Raw genomic sequence first — 20,380 nt, forward strand, 5'->3', positions numbered from 1 at the left:
TTATCATAAAACTGTCTGCGGAATCTTATTGTGTGTAGTTTGGCTGCTGTCATCCAGTACAATACAACAGAGGATAATGAATAAACATCAAAGGTAGCTAAACTGAGCTCGGTCACAGATAAGCTATGATTAAACATTGAATGGTGGAACAGACTCAAGAGGCTAATTGGTGTCCTGTTCCTAACAGTGACTGCAGTTCATGCAAGCATGCACTGCTTGGCAGAAACAGCAATACTTGGAAATGAACGTAGTGGGTGCACTAAATCTCCACGTTTGTTGCAACTATGCAACTCAACACATTTTCCACTGGCCACTAGTTAGCATTTTCAGGTACTGAAAAAGTGTGCTGAAAAGATTCGTATAGCTTTTCTGCTGAGATAGATATTTTAATCAACCTGTCCAGACATGTTGTCACACACCTATGGAGCAGGTGGGACTTGAACCAAGACGTCCTGGCTGAGAAGTAGGGCACTAACATTGCAGCCTTTTACTAGGACACTGTTCATAACAAGGTAAAGGGAAATAAGTGGAAAAATAGATTCACATATGTTCCTGCATATGATACAGTGTAAAATTCACCTTTCTCATGACAAAAAAATTGTCATTTAAAACGCTACAGAACTGTTTTAAGCTTTTAGGGAAAAAAAGTTGCTATAATTTGAGAAAAACCTTTACAAGATTGACAGTTGCTTAGACCACACATAGTATCAGCCTTGACGCATATTATCTTAAACATATTGTCACTTGTAGTTTAGCAGGTACTTTTAGACCTATAGTGTTCGTTTGTCTGTGTTATAGGGAGGACCCATGCAGGGACCAATGCTCAGATTTTAATGTCTTAACAAAGGCATAGATGCCTGACATGTTAAATGTTTGTCAATAGCTATACTTTGCAGTTCAGTAGAAAAATTGAACCACATAAAATTAACATGGGCTGCTGCCACTTTAAAATTGAAATTTACGACCTACTGGCATATCATCGTCAATGTTAAAAGAAACATTGAAGGAAGACGTTACCATTGACTCTCACAATGTGAATACAGAATCATGGAATAAGAGACGAATAAATATCCGGGACCCAGTTCAATTTCTTTCCAATCTGAACCATAATAAGCAGGAGGTTATATCATGTCCCCGCAGAGATGAGAGAAGTGGATCAGGATAGAAAATGGACAAAAAGATTGCACCTGGCATTACACGGTATCCCCTAGAGATTTGTCTTACCACCTCTTGTAGAATCCAATATTTACTATTTCTTGTAAAATCGAACAACTTTAAAAAGAAACCTGACCATCCAAGTGAAAGGATGACACAACATTTCATGTTTGAACACTTTTACTATAATAGTCTAGAAGCACAAATCAACAAAAAATACTTTTGTAGGCAATTTATACATTATAAATTACAGAGTATAATTCCACTCTGTACTTTTAATACAGCAGAGAACCTATTTCACAAGAATATTTATACTACCTCTTAAGTAATCATTCAAAGAAGAAATCCTGAAAGCTTCTGAAACTCTGATTCTCAGAAGACCAGGAAACTGCTAATGTTTCCAAATACTAGCTTTTTTTTGTCTACCTACTGAATCATGAGGTAATGGACAGTAATTGATTCTCAACAAATCAAATTTAAGTTAATTGCATTCAGAACCGGGTATATATTATCAAACGTATAGCTAACGGAAATTCAGGTTCATCCACAGCAGATATGAGAAATTGTCAAATTTTATCATTTTTCAGCACTGTGGCCCATGAGAATTTCATAGATTTCATACAATGCCTACAGTGTGGAAACAGGCCATTCAGCCCAACAAGTCCACACCACCCCTCCAAAGAGAATTCCACCCAAATCCACTCCCCCAACCTTTATAACCCAGCATTTCCCATATCTAGTCACCTAACTTACACAGACCAGGACACTATGGGCAATTCAGCATGTCCAATCCACCTAGCCTGCACATCTTTGGACTGTGGGAGCAAACCGGAGCACCCGGAGGAAACCCACACAGACACTGGGAGAATGTGCAAACTCCACACAGACAGTCACCCGAGGGTGGAATTGAACCCGGGTCCCTGGCACTGACGCAGCAGTGCTAACCATTGAGCCACCGTGCTGCCCCTTGCGTACCCCTTTGCCTTTTTTTGAAAATCCATCATTCTCTGCAGAAAGTGGTCTTGTTTTCTGTTGTAAGAGAATGGGTCCAGAATGACGAGGATGTAGTTTCAGTGCTAGATCATAGATTAGGTGTTAATCGGTAAATCATTATACTAGTTATTCATGGTAAGTGGATTTTTTTTCACTTAAAGAAACCTGGTGGTCATTTAGGCATTGCTTATATTTTTGATAAGGAAGTAACTGGTCATTTTGTTAATTGGATTAACTAATAGCGCAACTGGAGGATTAGTGGGGCAGCACATTACTCTCAGTCATAATGCAGCCCACAGTGATTATTAGCTCATGATGGTTTACCTCCATTCATTACTTTTCCCAATTTGTTAACTTTAACCCCAGAACTGCCTTTCACGGAGACATTTTTTTTCCTGATATTTTTCCACCTAGTGCAAGCCTGGAGAATCTTCCAACTTCATTTCAAATCCTTACAATTTTGGTCTTTTCAATTGGACAGAAATGTTCCCAGCTGCATTCCTGGTAAACAATGGAGCTGCTCAGCATTAGCAGCTCTCTCCCCCTCGGATCCTGGCAGACTAATTTTATGATATTCATTCATTGGAGGAGGCATTAGCACAGTGGTATGGTAGCTAGACTAGTAATCCAGAAACTCATGCTAATGCTCATGCTCTAGGGATGTGGGTTTGATGCCCATCCTTGTAGACGGTGAAATTTGAAGTCAATAAAACTCTGGAACAAAAAGCCTAATTGTGACCACGTACACTGTTGATTGTTGTAAACCCCATCTGGTTCACTAATGTACTTCAGGGAAGGAAATCTGTCATCCAGCCTGGTCTGGATTGCATATGAGTACAAGCCCTCAGCAATGTAATGACTCTTAACTACACTCTGGGCAATAAATGCTGGCCTGGCCAGTGACATCTGTACGCCATGAACAAAAAAAAAAGTTGTGAAAGGCTGTAACTCAGTTTGAAAATAGCTTCTGCATATCGTCTCCTTCCCCCCATTTCCAAATCCAGCTCTATCGCAGTTTGAATCACAGGATTTTTTATTCAGATAAAACCAATGCTATCCTATCCTAAAATTAAACAGACAATTCATAGTATTATTGCTTACCACCTGACATTCTTAACATGCTCTGGACACTACCACTTTAGCTACCTTAAGCACAGGCGCTGCTGACATGATCTCAAACCTGAATAAATGACATTATGTTTCCAGCAAAACAATCTGGATCTCCCATTAACCTTTCACCCAGGCCTGTTCTAAGCCATACTTCAGAACAGGTCACATTGCTCAATTTAAATCTGATCTATTGGTTGTGGGATTGCTTAGTTCTTTCAACCACAGCTTCCACTGTTTAGCATGCAAGTGGCTCCATGCTGTAGCTTCCCTAGGTTGACTCCCCCCCCCAGTATGCCTGGTGGTGATCCTGGCACGCTCTCCTGCATTCTTCAATAAAACATAGAAGATTTCCTGGCTTGATAGTATCGAGGGAATGTGCCACACCATGAGGTTACAAATTGTGATTAAACATAGTTCAAATGTTGTTGATGGCCCGCAGTGCCTTACGAATGCTCAATTTCGAGCTGCTATAATTCGTGAACTGTTTGAAGTATGCCCTATTTAGCAAATTGGTAGTATCACACAATACAATGGAACTTATCCTCAATTTGATGACAGGACTTCATCTCCACAATGATAGTGCAGTGGTTACTCATACTGATACAGTTGTGAACAGATGCATCTGCAACAGGTCAACTGGTGAGGGTGAGGTCAAGTACATTTTTCCCTTGTTGTTACTCCCAACATTTGCCACAGACGCAGTCCAGCAGTTTTAGGACTCAGCCAGTAGTGGTGTTACTGAACCACTCTTGCATATTGATGTTCTTCACCCAGACTACATTCTGCACATTGCTGTACTCACTATTCCTTTCAACTGGTGTTCAACATGGAAAACTAATTCATTAGCCAAGATGGGGTGGTATGTAGCAATCAGAAGGTTTCCTTGTTCATCTTTGACATGATACCACAAGACGTCAAGTGGTCTGGAGGCAATGCCGAAGACTCCTGGACCACTCTCTACATACTGTATGTGGTTTTGATACAACCTTGTGGCTTGCTATGCAATCTCAGACGGCAGTTAAGAGTCACCACACTGCTGTGGGTCTGGTGTCACATGTAAACCAGACCAGATAAGGATGACATTAATTAGGTTTTTATAACAATCCACAATAGATATATTGTCATCAGTAGACCAGTTTATAATTCCAGACTTTATTGAATTCCAATTTCACCATCTGCGAAAGTGGGATTCAAACTCTTCCCCCTCAGAACATTAGCCGTGTTCTGGATTACTAATGCAATGACATTACCATTACCATTACACAACTTTTTCCTCCTCAGGTGGAGACATTTCTCATAGAGAATCTTTACCTGAAATGTTAATGCAGTGCACATTATGTTTCCAAAATGTTTGAAAATTTCCAAAGTCCTTATTTTAAAATTCCTGGATTTTGCAGTTTCTCAGGTTACCTTTTCAGTCAGTCAGTCAGTCATTTCATTGAAACGGTGTTTTTCTTCATACCCTCTTCCTAAGGGCTCCACAAGAGGTTTGTCAAGATAATGCCAGTGAAGAGAGGCTTTGATATCAAGTCATGAACACAGCTTCTTTCATTACAAAATAGTTTAACAATGTGATACAAAATTATGAAGAATGAACATAGGAAAAACTGGTCAATGAATCTAGTATCCAATTAAGGTTGAAAACAAAAATAAAGAGAGGAAGTGGATAGAGGAGTTTTTTTTAAATAAAGCTGAGTTTATTACAGCAAGCAGCAATGGTGGAAATAGAATCCAGACAGTATTTAAAAAGAAAATGAGTACATGTACACAAAATAAATAGAATGGTTACAGGTAAAAGGGTAGGTGAATGGTTCTGAACAAGTAGTTCTTAAAGTGAATCACTGCAGGCCTCATAGCACTGTCCCCAGCCATTAAATTCTACATCTAGCCTTACCGCAGACTTATTTGCAAAGGCCAATGGTAGCATCTATAAAACATCACAAAATCAACCAACAGCAGCTAGCTATATTCCAACAAAGAACCATTGGTATACAGTTGAGACCAACTCAGTTGTGCAAAAACTCTCAGCCAATGCAGGGATCTAGTGTTAATTCATTAAGCCTGAACGGCCCATTAATGCTAAATACAGCCTTAAATTCTAAAACATTACACTGCTGCCAAGCATTTAGAAATAACTGATCAAAAATCTGCAGTGGAGGAGAGCTCTATTTCAGGAGAGAGAATCGAGAAAAGCAGCCAATTCTAAATCTCCCAGTGGGGAAAAAAAAGCCATGTTAGTTGGTCAAAATGGCACAGCCAACTATTGTTTAAGAATATCCAGTTCCCTTGACAGAAGATGGCAAGTACAGTCCACAAGTGGAGGTAAAAATTCACACACCTGAGGTTAATTTCAACAGGATAAGTAAAAACATTGTGCATGTTTACAGAAATAAAGTACTACACTACCAGAGTGTTTAATAATAATCCCTCCTGTCCAATCAACATCACTGCTCTTACCTGCTTGAAATGATTCTCTACAAACTTGCAATAATAGATAGAGTTGGAAACATTTAAATACAGAGATGAAAAGTTAATCCCTCTAAACAGATGAGTGCAGCAGCAAATGCTCAAACCAAAGGGAGTATCTTGAACACCGGGGAGGAGAAATCTCCTGAAGGGCTGTCACTCTCATTAGCTAGAATTTCCAGCAGGAAAATAAGTCCATGTGACTTGTTTGTTTTGGATGGGTTTTTTTTCCCCTAGCTACCATGGTTGCACAGTTGTGAGCATTTAAAAGCATTACACTATGCCTAAACAACAAGTGAAATATACCAGCACATACAATCATTTCAGAGGTGCTAACATAATTCCAAGACGTCTCAAATGTTTTGCAAGAAACAAGCTCAAGATCTCTTACTGGTATTCAACCACAGTACTGGCGTCGCTAGCGACTCAAAAATCCCAAGAATGAATTTAAAACCAACCTAAAAACTCTCCATTGAGATTTAACATTTTTTTTTCCCAGTTTATTTCCCACTGCTTTTGCGAACTGAATGGAAATAAGCCTATCAATGCTCAAGTCTTCTTTACTGGAAACACCAACTCACCTAATAGATTAACATTTGCACATCAAAAAATTTGAAATGGATATTAGGTTCACAAAATTCTATCTTGATTCCCCACTAATTCCCATTCCTTAGTTGTGAATTCATCGCAGGTTAGTCAAAAAGCGCCAAGCCCACATGACCCAGAAGTGTGGATGTATATATTTTCTTACAGGTGTTGCATAGGAGTTAACAAGAGGTAATAAAGGGATGATAGAATTATTGCTGAGACTTGGTCCACATAATGTGTGCTTTAGGTGAAACCAGCATTTACTGGTGACAGTTATAGCAGTAATCAAGCCATACGTACAACATCACAGATTAAGCTTTGATATGGTTATGCATTCATGTCAGCAAATTGGAACCTAGCACTTGAAAGGTAAAGCTTTTCTGTTTAAATACAGGTTCACAATTACCAGCATTTGCGATTATAAACATTGATGCTTTCTGTCCTCATTTGTTGTAACAATGGATTTTTTACACACAGATTAAATTAATAATGCTTTTCCCCCAGGCATATCATAGAAACTGTATGCTGTGACTCCCTTGAACAATGTGCCACATGTATTAGCACCAATAGCACTGCATTCAATCAGAATCAATCAATCAATCAATCACAGTCTGACAAAACTTGAATTAATTCAAGTTAAAAAGGTAGGGCTGCCACTGCGCACAGACATAGTATAACAACATAGTGCACAATTACAGGTGCATCCTAAAGTACTCCCCACATTGTAGTTTGCAGATCATTGCCCAAGATTATTTCAGGTAAGGTTCAGTGGGTTGGCAGCATTGTGGCTTTGTTTCTGGATTAGCAATCTCAATATGACAGTTGGGGAACTTAAATTTAAACAAATAAATCAGAAATGAAAAGCTCGTATCAGCAATGGTATCATGAAACTACCACACTGCCAGGAAAACTGATGAAACTCACTAAAAGTTCACTAATGCATTTCTGGAAACGAAATCTGCCACCAGTGCCTCTGGCCTCTGTGACTCCAAAACCACATAAATTTGGTTCATTCTTAGCTGCCTTCTGAAGTGACCCAGGGAGCCACTTAGTTGCGTTAAAGGCAGCAGGACACTTTCAAAGGCTATTAGGAATGGACCATAATTGCTGGCCTTGTCAGTGACACCACCATTCTGTGAATGAAACAGAATTTGCATTCACTATACTCATACTGATGAGATGGGAAATAGCACGGACCAAGGAGCCTTTCTGTTCTTTGGGAAAGGAATAAACACATGTTGGACGATCCTAAAAAGGACAAAAATGAACTTTATAAAACTTGGAAAACAGATGTCCAAACAAGGAAAAATAATTCCTACTGAAGAAACCTTTATGACTGAGAATCTGAGTTTTTTTTTCACATGTTAAGGTAACCACTTTTTCCACATTACTTGTCATTGTTCAGGATTTGAGGATGATGATTCCTTTCAGTTTATTTTAATTGTGAAATAACTTTCAAAACATAAACAAAATTTTGCCCTCAGTTCGAGGTGTTCAAAATGATTGCAGAAATACTAGCATGAATTATTAAGAGAAACGTACAACTTGAATTCAAAAGCCATGGAATAGAGCAAGCACAGAAAAGCTGCATGCCCTTGAGAACCAAATGTGGGAGGGACTTTTGAAAACAAAACCTCCCAATATGGTGGTATAGCTAGTGCAATGGAATACAAGTACACCAAGACTATTCTTAAAACATTAATGCACAAGTGCACACTTCGAAGACTGTACATTGTTACAGCTGCCATGTCACAGAAGAGACAGACGAACATCAGTGAAGGAGCAAGAAGACTGCAGTAAAACATGGTTCAAAATTTAATGGAGTGTGCCAAGAGGGCAACTCAAGATAATTTAAGCTCCATAACTTTAGCATCAGAATGTCAAGATTTGGCAGCACAAAAGTAATCAAAATATTGAAACATAGAAAAACAGTAAATACTATATGTTTAAAATTAAGTAGACATGTAGGTTCAGAAATAGGAAGGCAGTGAAATATAAATTCATACAATTGAAAGGTCATACAAAGAATGATAACTATGTGTCTACAATAATACTCCAGACAGTAATGTTCAAAGTAACTTGGATTGCAAGACACAGGTGCAGAAGTAAACCATTCAGCCCATCAAGCCTGCTCTGCCATCAATGAGATCATGTCTGATTGAAATCCCCAACTCCATTTTCCTGCCTATTCCCCATAGCTATAGATTATCTTACCGACTAAAAATCTCTCTTGAATATACATAATGACTCAACATTTATAGCCCTCTTGTAAAAAAAACTGTTCTGTAGATTCATTGCCTTCAGAGAAGAAATTCCTATCTTAAATGTGCAACTCCTGGGCAATTAGGGATAGGCAATAAATGCTTACCTAGCCAGTGGTGTCCTCATCCTGTGAATGAATAAAATAAATGCTTCTTATCCTGAGATTATGCCCTCTGGTCCTGGACTCTACCATAAGGGGAGTCAACCTCTCCACATCTATCCTGTCGAGTCCCCTAGGAATCTTGTATATTTCAGCAAGATTGCCTCTCATTGTTCTATATTCCATCAAGTACAGGCCCAACCTACCAAACCTCTCATTATAACAGTCTCTCTGATCTTGTAAAGCCTAGTGAACCTGCTCTAAACTGCCTCCAATGCCAGTATGTCTTTCCTTAGATAAGGGGCTCAAAACTACTCAGTATTCCAGCTGAAGTCTGACGAATGACTTCTACCATTTATGCAAAATCACCTTTTTTTTTAATACTCCATTCCGTTTGAAATAAAGGCCAACATTCAATTTGTTATCCCATTACTGCTGAATTTGGATGCTGGATCTTTGGGATTCGTGGACAAGGACTCCCAAATCCTTCTGTTCCATGGCTTTCTGCTATCTCTCAATTTAATATTCAGTTCCGTATGTAATTTCACATTTCCTGACATTGTATTCCATTTGCCAAGGCTTTGCCCCCCTGTTTAGCAAGTCTATTTCATAGCCAGTGATGTCACTATATGCCATTAACAAAGTTTTTAAAAATCTATTAGAAATTATCATTCACTTTGGTTGGCTGACACTCTGGTTAAATGATTCACTACCTTCAGAGAAGAAATTCCTGCTTATTGAGTTCACTTTTTTTTACTCAAGTTCATTTTTTAAACCTATTACATTCATAGTACTATCTTATCAAAGACAGTTAATAGGTTTGACAAATGAAATACATCAGGAAACCCCTCTTCTTGACACACATCAACAAAAACTAACCAAGATTTTGGCATCAAATCAAGGACAAAAACATAAACTGGTCAATTTAACACATGATGAAGACAGCATTGACTACATTAATCCAGAGCAGTCTTGTGAATAGATAGAGTATTGTCTCCAGTTGATAATAAAGTAGAGTTAAGAAATGGAGAATACTAACATGTATAAACAGTAGAAGGGAAACAAGCTGATCCAACAGTGGAGCAGCAACTTGCATTTGGCGCTGAAATGTAATATCAATAAATGGCTTTCCTGGAATCATTTAGGCCAAACGTTAATTTCGTGAGGTAGAGGGGATACATAAATGATAAGGGATATACAGTATATTTTTCACTGTCTTCTTTCCCAGTCTTAGAAGTCCAGTATTGTTTTACTACTACTTTTTACTGATCTTTGCCTCAGCAATACAAAATCAGGCACCTGGGATGATTTGCACATAAGATCATGCCCTTGGGTTGCAGGCAAGAACTTTTGCATGACTGTCGTAAACAGAGTCAGTCAACAGAATTAATCGGGAACGTCAGTGTGGTATTGTGATTCCATTACCTTTTCATTTCACCACACCTTATAAATGAGGTACCAGTAACTGAACACTGCATGTTACTTTGGACAGGGATTATTTAAGAGAAGCCACTCTTCTCACCCATTAGCAGCTACTTCTGCAGCAATTTTTAGCATGAATGTACACACACACATAACAGGCATATACACACATCACATTGACGTCAAACACACAACACTCGCTGCAACAATCAGCCAAAAACAAAACGTGTAAGAGAACACTCCTACTAAACGTAATTGATAGTTCGACATAATGAAAAAGAGAAATTAGTGCTAAAATGGACAGGCTTGTTTTTTTTGCACCTTACAGCTGCCAGTCAACCTCTATGTTCTCAATCAAGTATTTCTTTTTACAAGCTAGCCAAGACCGTGCCAGGGGAAAAGGTGAAATCACAGCCAATCAAATCCTGCACTCACCCAAAATGTACATACATTTTACACCAGCTGGTTGCCAATTAGAAATTGGAGAAGCGGCACATTTTACTGTCGCTACTCAAGGGAGCCAATTGTAGCACCCAGCTGTGGCCCTTGCTAAGCTGATATAATGCAGCAGAGAGCAGGTATTAAACTTTGTGACATTGCAGTCAGTATTCATCAGTTATATCCCATCTTTACCAACTAATCATTTCAGTATTCACCAGTATACTATCTTTATCAACTAAATATTTGATAAGCTTCCCATTTTTTAAATTTATTTACAAAAGCACGAGGCAACTCACTTTGTCAAAGGCAATCATGATTTTTGTAGCATTACTCTCATCATGTTTGCTGCATTATTTACAAAACCACCTAGATGATTTGTTTCCAAGTTTTATTACAAATATGACTGTTTAGTTTTTAGACAGTGAATATACAGTCTAACATTTTGCCCATATAAGATTCAAAACAATCACTGCACCTTATTCTAAAGCATTCTCTCCATGCCAGATTCAACACACTAATGTAAACACTTTCTTATTACTCACCTAACACAAGATTTTAATGTAAATTTGCAACCCTTTGATTCTTATACCATGGATTTTTACTTGTTGATATGTCTTTAGATAATAAGCAAATCAAATGTTTTTCTCAAGCAAACAAATTCCACCTAACTGAGAAAGTACAAATTCTGTCAAACTGGGCAAGGTTTACATCAAATTAGCAAATTAAGCTAAACATTTTTACACACTTTGATTACAAACCTGACACAGAATTGGCACTAGATATAAATGTACTAAATGCAAGAAACAAAGATACAACAAAAAAGTCAGACTCAGATTTCTACCATTTTGACCATTTTAGGATGAAACATTGCCATCTTCCAATCTTCTATGTTACCATCTTCCAATCTAATGAGACCATCCCAGAATCAAGAGAGATTTGGGAAAATTAAAAAAAAACAATGCATCAACTCTCTAACTTGCCACTCTTAAGACTCCAAGACTTGTCATCCCACAGCTCCAGCAATTTGCTCAGCACTACTATTCTTTTTGTTGGAGATTTTTCTGAATTCCTTCCTTCTATTTCCTGATTTATTGAAGCTTCTGGGATATCACTATAGATATGTATCTATAATGAAAATTAATGCAAAACATTTGTTTAATTCATCTGCCATTTCCTTAATTTATATTATTAATTCTCCAGTCTTGCTGTCTATAGGTTCAGTACTCACTTTGTTAGCTCTTATCTCATTTTTATATGGACATTTTTTAATATTTCTAGCTAATTTTCTCTCCTACTCTATTTTTTGCTTTCTTAATTTTTGGTAATTCTTCACTTTTTTTCATATTCTGTTCAATCTTCTGATCTCCCACCTGTCTTTGCACAATCTTGTGCTTTTTCTTTATGTTTGCAACTATCTTTACCATTTCTTGCTAACCGTGAATGGTAAGTTGCATCATAAATGCCTGCCACTGTATCTGAATTCACCTATTCTTAAATTTATTTTGCTAATTCACTTTAGCCAGTTCTGCGTTCATGCCCTCATAACTGACCCTATTTAAAAGTAGTCTCAGACCCACTCCTCTTTCCCTCAAACTGAATGTAAAACTCAACAATATTATGGTTGTTCATACCTCGGTGTGCCTTCATGAAGACATCATTAATTAATCCTATCATCTTGCACAATACCAGATCTAGTACTGCCAGCTGGCTTCAGAACACATTGTTTTTTGAATGGTTTCTTAGAACATTCTATGAATGTATCCAGGCAATTGTTTTAGATGTCAAGTAGATTGAAATCTCCCATGATTACAACCATTTCTTTCTAATAAGCTCTCACTACTTCTTTATTTGTGCTTTATCCTATGCAAAGGCTACGATCTTCTGGATTGTGGTTAAATACAATTCTACAGCTTCTGATGGCTTACATCTCACAGATTCCCAATTTTGAGCTACAGATCGGTTCTGAATCCTCTGATGCTGCCTGGCCTGCTGTGTTCCTCCAGCTCCACACTGTTATCTCTGACTCCAGCATCTGCAGTTCTTACTATCTCTAGTTCTGAATCTGTTCTTTTTAGCACATGTTCTCACAAAACACAATGTAGGGCATTCAGTGTGAAAAGGATTTATTCTTCACAAGACAGTGTGGTGATCACTGCTACAAATACTAGACTATTTCAGAGAGCAGTCAAGAGTGAACCATACTACTGTGCAGCTGGATTGATACGTGAGCCAGACTGGGTAAGGATGGCAGAGTGCCTTTCCTAAAGAACATTAATGAATTTGAATGCAGGGAATTTGAATTTAACTGCTCTCCAGGCATCCCGCAATGATATTATAAGTTGGACTAAAGCAGGCAATCACACCGAAGGATTTTCAGAAAACAAGGATGTAAAATGCACTCATTATCCCTAAATTTTTACACCAAGCAGAATAACTAATTGGGGCATCTATATGGGATTACGCAGAAATTTAAAGTAAAAGTTACTTTAAAAATGTGGAAACGTCATAATGGTGCAATTGATATTCTGCAAATGTAGAATTACTTTCACAGGACTAGAGAGTATTTTCAACAGTAATTACGAACTTACCATGTGGGTGAACATCCAGTTGCACTTCATGCAAAAAAAAGTGCAACTTTTTCAAAGTTTTTCACAGGACAACAAATAAGTTCTCAATAGTTAGTTATTTCTAATTGATTACAATCTATAATACCTGTAATCTGTGGAGAAGAGTCGATGGCAGTCACTTCTGGATTCACACATTTAGGTACACAAGTGCAAACTCCAGACGTTGCTCTCAGTTTCACAGGAATAATGATATTAAGCACTAACAGCTCTGGCATCATGATACCAACAGGCTATTAAATAAAATAGCATGATTGCTTATGTGACTTATGTACAGTTCCCCCAATTTCAACAGGAACAAACAAATCTGAGAGTAGCATATTAGTAGGATTGGGACGGGAGGGGAGGTTACCATTACAAAACCTCAGTTTCTTAGCTTTTCAGTTCCTTAGGCACAAGTGTATGCCAGTGGTTAGATGTCCTCTTAAACTGGAAGGAATGCAGCAAATGGGAAATGGGTGGAAATGCAAATTTCAAAGGCTACAGAACTGAAGGAAGACTCACTGTGGAATTGGCAAGTATGGAAAGAAGGTTTCATAAAATTCTTGCAACAGAAAAAGAAGAGGGAGTCGAACAAACCAACGGCCAAGACTATCCTAATAGGATGTTCCTACTTGTGATACAACACTGGTTAGGTGTAGGCTTATTTTGGAAGCCTTCTTCACCTTTGAGTGCAGAGGAGATTTACCAGGATACTGTCTGGACTGGAGGATCTGAGCTAAGAAAGACTGGAGAAGCTGGGACAACACAGTGTGGAGCTGTTGTGTCCGACTCCAGCATATGCAGTTCTTGCTATCTCCTTGGATAGGCTGGGCTCATTTTCTTTAGACCAATGAAGGTTGAGAGGGGCTTGATATAGCTGTAAGGTTATGAGGGCCATAAATAAGTTGGATTGAAAGGAACACTTTCCTTGAGTAGAGGGTCAATAACCAGGTAGCATAGATTTAAGGTAAGAGGTAAAAGAGTAGTTGAGGAGAATCCTTTTCACCCAGAGGATGACTGCAGTCTACAGCTCTGTCTAACAGAGTGGGTCAGTCAAAAACTCAAAAATTTAAGCAGCATTTAGATATTCACTTCCATTGCCATAGCCTCTAAGGTTATGGAGCAAGTGCTGGAAATGGGGATTAGTGTAGTCAGCATCTTTGAGTCTAACAGTGCATCACAAAGATATCAAGAAACAGAACACTAGCTGTTCCTTTTAAAGCTTGCAGCTTTCAATCTAACAACTAGAAATGAATAATGTATCGAAATATAAATACATTTTCAACAAAATAGCCATTAAAATGCCACACACCTCTCACAATGGAATATAATTACCACAAACAGAATTACTGCTCCAATGCTGTGTTCAGCTCACAGCACTCCTGTCCCTTAGTTAGAAGGGTATAGGTTCAAGTCCTATTCCAGTTGGACATTCTGCTTTAATGTTGCACCGTTGGAGATATTGTCTTTCAACTGAGGCTGCATCTCCTCACTCAGACTTTGAAGATGAATGCGAGCGCTATCCCTCGTGACTATCCCAACACCATCACAGCATCACAAAAATCGAGTGCCACATTCTGTTTGTGGGAGTTTGCTGCAGGCAAAATGGCTGCCATATTTCCTACATTGTCACATTATATCTCTGACTGCAAAGCGCTTTGGAATATCCCGTGAGATAAGTGAATATTTGAATGGATGACTTTTTAAAAAAAAAAACCCACTGGAAACAACATAATAACTGATTTAACATAGGATACCATTTACTGCAATCTACCTATTTAATACTTGGACAGGAGGAAAAGGAAAGAATCTCATTACAACAGAATCTGTGTTTTGTTCACATCACCTGCTGACTTCTGGCCAGTGTTACAGGCTGGATAATTGACTCTCGAACTGTCATTTCACGTGAAAGTCTTTCCAACTCTTTGAGACAATAGATCAAATTGTCACAGGATGTGTTGATAAAATAAGTGTACGAATGATGCATGCTGCTAATATTACGCAAAGTGAGCAGCAACTAGTGTTGCAAAGTTGGATTGAGAGCAGGACGTTAGAACTTGGTGTTTGTAAAATGCTAGGGGGAAAGCATTGCATGGTCCCTTCAAAAAATTGTGCTTTTTTGATGCTTGGAGATGTCTGTGAGCAGTTTGAAAGTTTGCAAATACAGAGAGCACCCGAATTGATCTTGTCCTTCTAGATAAAAGTAACTGTGGATTTGGAAAGTGCTGTCTAAGTATCTTTGGTGAATTTCAGTAGTGCATCTTGTAGATATAATACACTGCTGCTACTGAGCATCGGTGGTGGAGGGAGTAGATGCTTGTCAATCAAGTGGGCTGCTTTGTCCTGGATGGTGTCAAGCTTCTCGAGCATTCTTGGAACTGCACTCATCCAGGCAGTTGAGGAGCACACCATCATACTCCTGACTTGGGCTTTGTTGACGTGGACAGGTTTTGAGTCAGGCAGTGATTTATTCACCACAGTATTCCTAGCCTCTGACCTGCTGTTGTAGCCATTGTATTTATGTGGCAAGTCCAGCTGAGTTTCTGGTCAATAGTAATCCCAAAGATGCATCAGCAGCCAGCAGATTGGTAAAAATGAGTTCAAGTATGTTTTTCACTTGTTGGTTTCCTCACCACATGCTGCAGATCCAGTCTAACAGCCATATCTTTTAGGACCCAATCAGCTGCCAAGCCAATCTTGTGGTGGACATTGAAATCCCTTACCCAGGGTACATTTTGAACACTTGCCACCCTCAGAACCTCCACCAAATGCTGTTCACATGAGGAATACAGGTTCATCAGCTGAATGAGGACAGTATGTGGTAATATTGAAAGGGGAGGTGATGGCTTAGTTGCATTATCAGTGGACTGTTAATTCCAGAGACACACACAACATTCTGGGCACCTGGGTTTGAATCCTGCCAAGGAAAATGGTGGAATCTGAATTCAATAAAATATCTGGAATTAAGAATCTTATGATAGCCATGAATCCATTGTCGATTGTCAGAAAAATCTATCTGGTTCACTAATGTCCTTTAGGGAAGGAAACTGCCATCCTTACCTGGTCTGACCTACATGTGGCTCGAGACCCACAGCAATGTGGTTGACTCTGAACTGCCCTCTAGGCAATTAGGGATGGGCAATAAATGCTGCCTAGCCAGCAATGCCCTCATTCCATTAATAAATAAAGAAAAAAAAATATCAGGTTTCCTTGCAAATACTTAACCTTAAGCCATCAGACTTCATAGGGTCCAGAGTCAATGTTGAGGACTCCAAGCAATCCCTTATTAACTGTATATCACTGTGTCGCCACCCATGCTGGATCTGTCCTGGTAATGGGACAGGACGTAACCAGGGATGGTGATCGTATTGTCTGTGAGGCACGGTTCTGAGAGAACGCCTATGTCTGGTGGTTGTTCGATAGTTTGAGAGATAGCTCTCCCAATTCTGGCACTAGCCCCCATATGTTAGTAAGGAGGACTTTGCAAGGTTGACTTTGCATTGTGTTTTCTGGTGCCTGGGTCAATGCCAGGTGGTCCCTCAGTTTAATTTCTTTGTTGAGACTTTGTTGTGATTGATACAACTGAGTGGCTCGCTATGCTATTCCAGACGGCAGTTGAGAGTCAATCACATCGCTGTATGTCTGAACTTGCATGCCGTCCAGACCAGATGAGGATGGCAGATTCGTTGCCTGCAGGATATCAGTGAGCAAGATGGATTTTTCTGACAATTGACAATGACTTCATAGTCACCAGTAGATTCTTCATTCCAGATTGTTCTTTTACTGAATTCAAATTCTACCATCTGCCATGTTGGGATTGGAACCTGGACCCTTAGAACATTAAATGAGTTTCTGGATTAATAGTCTTGGCCATCATGTCGGCCACTTAAACTGTGGAACCTCATTTCTACCATTTCTGAATTTTTGTTGGATATTTTAAGCATATTACATTTTTAGGTTAACTTTGTTTCTTTATTCTTCCTTTGTTTCTACTTTACATTCAAGCTCTTTATTTTTCTGATCTCTTGCCTATCAATGTGACCATCCCATAACTGTGTAAGTTTCTTAATGTACGTTCAAACCAGCATTAAAAAATAGTGTATTCTGAAAAATACCCCTCGCTAGCAAGATCTGGATCATAAATCTGACCAAGTACATTGAATTCTCTCCTTTTTAACTAAATGCTGCAAGAAGTGTTCTCAAATGTCTGGAATTCATCTTGGGCATTCCCTACAAATGTTCCCACTGCACTGGGACTAACTATATTTACAGAACTTCAGTCACTTGGTGTAGAAACACAATTTAAAACCACAAAGATGAGGGAAGCTAGCTACTTCCACTGTTTAAGTTACATCACTGAGTACACCATCCGTTTTACATGATTAATAGTTACTAACTGGCACAAGGGCGATTCACTCAGCCTTATTAAAAAGGCATTGTCTTCTGCCTATCAGTTCCTCAGGCGAAACAGAATTGAGCTCCATAGTAATAACTTTTCTTCATGCAGAAAGCCATTTTGGGGTTAGGAGCAAATTAACATTTTCTTTACAAAAAATAGTGTCAAGAGTAACCATCCTTTTCAAAGGACTTGCAGCTGGTGTACAACTTTACAAAGAGCAAATAAAAAGGCATTGAATAAATGAAGGAAATTAGTACTGTATCAACTTTGAAACTACTTAATACTCATCACCATTTCTCAACGGCAATTCAACTCATTACTGCAGCTTAAAAATAAACAAAAGCAAAAGTATCCTTAAGTATTACTTTAGCAAGAAAAGACAATAATTCATACTACTTTCATCACATTTTATTATCTTAAAAGTTAACCTTCTGGCAAAAATCAGTACTGAGCAAGTCAATTAAAATTGAGACTGATAAGCAATTTTATCAGTTCGCCCCAATACTACACCATCTGGCACTAGTTATCTGAAAGATGGATTGCACAGAAAACAGAACAAAAACACCCATGATGACACCATACTGCCATTGTTTTCTCATGAAAGGTAAACATAGCAAGTAGTTAAGATCCTTTACACTTGAAACAACTTTTCTCACTTACTGTTTGCAAAGCAACACCCTATTTAGTTAGTATTTCTAAAGTTTATTGTTGCTATTTTGTCTTGAATCATTTAAGATCCAATTTCCCACCGTTTCATTATCCCACTAATACTTTAAAAATAAACATTTTTTCCCCATTTTAAGATATTACAGTGAGCAACTGTAACGTGTAGATGTGTGAACTTAATGTACCAACACAATTCTCCACAACAATATGACTAATCAGGGACAACAAAAGGATATAGAGAACATAGAACATAGAACAGTACAGAACAGTACAGGCCCTTCGGCCCACGATGTTGTGCCGAACTTTTACCCTAATCCTAAATTCTATCTAACCTCCACCCCTACCTTATACTATCATCCATATGCCTATCTAATAGCTGCTTAAATGCCCCAATGAGGCCGACTCCACTACCCTCTCCGGCAATGCATTCCACGCCCCGACCACTCTCCGAGTAAAGAACCTACCTCTGACGTCTCCCCTATATCTACCTCCACTCACTGTAAAACTATGCCCCCTTGTAATAGCTACCTCCACCCTAGGAAAGTCTCTGGCTGTCCACCCTATCTATTCCTCTGATCATTTTGTACACCTCTATCAAGTCACCTCTCATCCTTCGTCGTTCTAAAGAGAAAAGCCCTAGCTCTCTCAACCTTTCCTCGTAAGACCTTCCCTTCATTCCAGGCAATATCCTGGTAAATCTCCTCTGCACCATTTCCAACACTTCCACATCTTTCCTGTAATGAGGCGACCAGAACTGGACACAATACTCCAGATGTGGCCGAACCAGGCTTTCGTATAGCTGGAACATAACTTCACGGCTTTAATTAGCAACACCATCACACTGAATCCCCCATTTTGAGCATCCTGGTGGGTTTACCACTGACCAAAAATTGAATTGAACTTGCCATATAAATAAATGTGGCCACAAAAGCAGGTCAGAAGCTTGGAATTGCTCAGTGAGTAACTCATCTGACTCGTCAGTGTACCCACCATCTACAAGGCATAAATCTACAAAGATGGTGATGGAGTATTTTGCCAGGAGAAGGCAACCTGTTGATTGGCACAGGAATCACAAACATTCACTCCTTCCACCACTGATGCACTGTAGCAGTAGTGTGCACCATCTACAAGATGCACTGCAGAAATTCACATAGATGCGTTAAGTCAGCACCTCTCAATCCCACGAAGATTACCATGTAGAAGAAGGGCAGAAGATACATGGAAACACTTCCACCTGCAAAGTTTCTCCTCAAGCCACACACCATCCTCACCTGGAGATATATTGCAGTTTCTTCACCTTGCTGGGTCAAAATCCTGTACCTCCCTCCCCAATAATACTATAGATGTATCTATACCCCAAAGACTGCAATTCAAGAAGGCAGCTGACCTCCACCTTCTGCAGGGAAATTAGGAACAAGGAACAAATGCTGGACAAGCCAGCGAAGCCCACATTTCCTGAATTAATTTAAAAAAAAGAAACATTTACCTAAACATAATAGGAAATGTTAGAATCCCTACAGTGTGGAAACAAGTCCTTCGGCCCAACAAGACCACACCGACCCACAGAGCATCCCACCCAGACCCACCCCCCTATAAACCCACCTAACCTACATATCCCTGAACACTATGGGCAATTTAGCATGGCCAATCTACCTAGCCTGCACATCTTTGGACTGTGGGAGGAAACCGGAGCACCCAGAGGAAACCCACGCAGACACGGGGAGAATGTGTAAACTCCACACAGAGTCAACCGAGGGTGGAATCGAACCCAGGTCCCTGGTGCTGTGAGGCAGCAGTGCTAATCACTGAGCCACCGTGCCACCTACTGGGATTTTGGGAGAGCTGATGCTGATAAAAATCAATAACGTACATGCTTTATATATCACCATTTTCAAAAATTTAATCTATTCTGACAACAGCGAAATTTGCTTGGGTGTTCCAGCACACCTGTACGGTCAGCAAGATACAGTTTTGGGGCTGCTATTCATACACCATGAAATTTCAACATTGTCTGATGATAGTAAACACAGGGCAATGACACTACCTTAACTGACAAGAATGGGAAAGTAGAGGGAAAAGTCACAGCGTGAGGCATCTTGAGCACCTCCAGTGACTTTTTATAGGGTGGTACTGACAATATTAGTCGGGAATCAGGCATGTCTCAAGGAGACT

At 39.2% G+C, this 20,380-nt stretch overlaps 1 protein-coding gene across 7 annotated transcripts in view; it reads right to left on the reverse strand.

Moving 5' to 3' along the window:
- The window catches only part of tanc2a (tetratricopeptide repeat, ankyrin repeat and coiled-coil containing 2a), a 754,278-nt gene that overhangs the window by 298,965 nt on the left and 434,933 nt on the right, over nt 1–20,380 (reverse strand). The gene's annotated exons all lie outside the window — the stretch shown is intronic.

Source organism: Rhincodon typus, chromosome 30, assembly GCF_021869965.1.
Source record: "Rhincodon typus isolate 14 chromosome 30, sRhiTyp1.1, whole genome shotgun sequence".
Lineage (NCBI taxonomy): Eukaryota > Metazoa > Chordata > Chondrichthyes > Orectolobiformes > Rhincodontidae > Rhincodon > Rhincodon typus.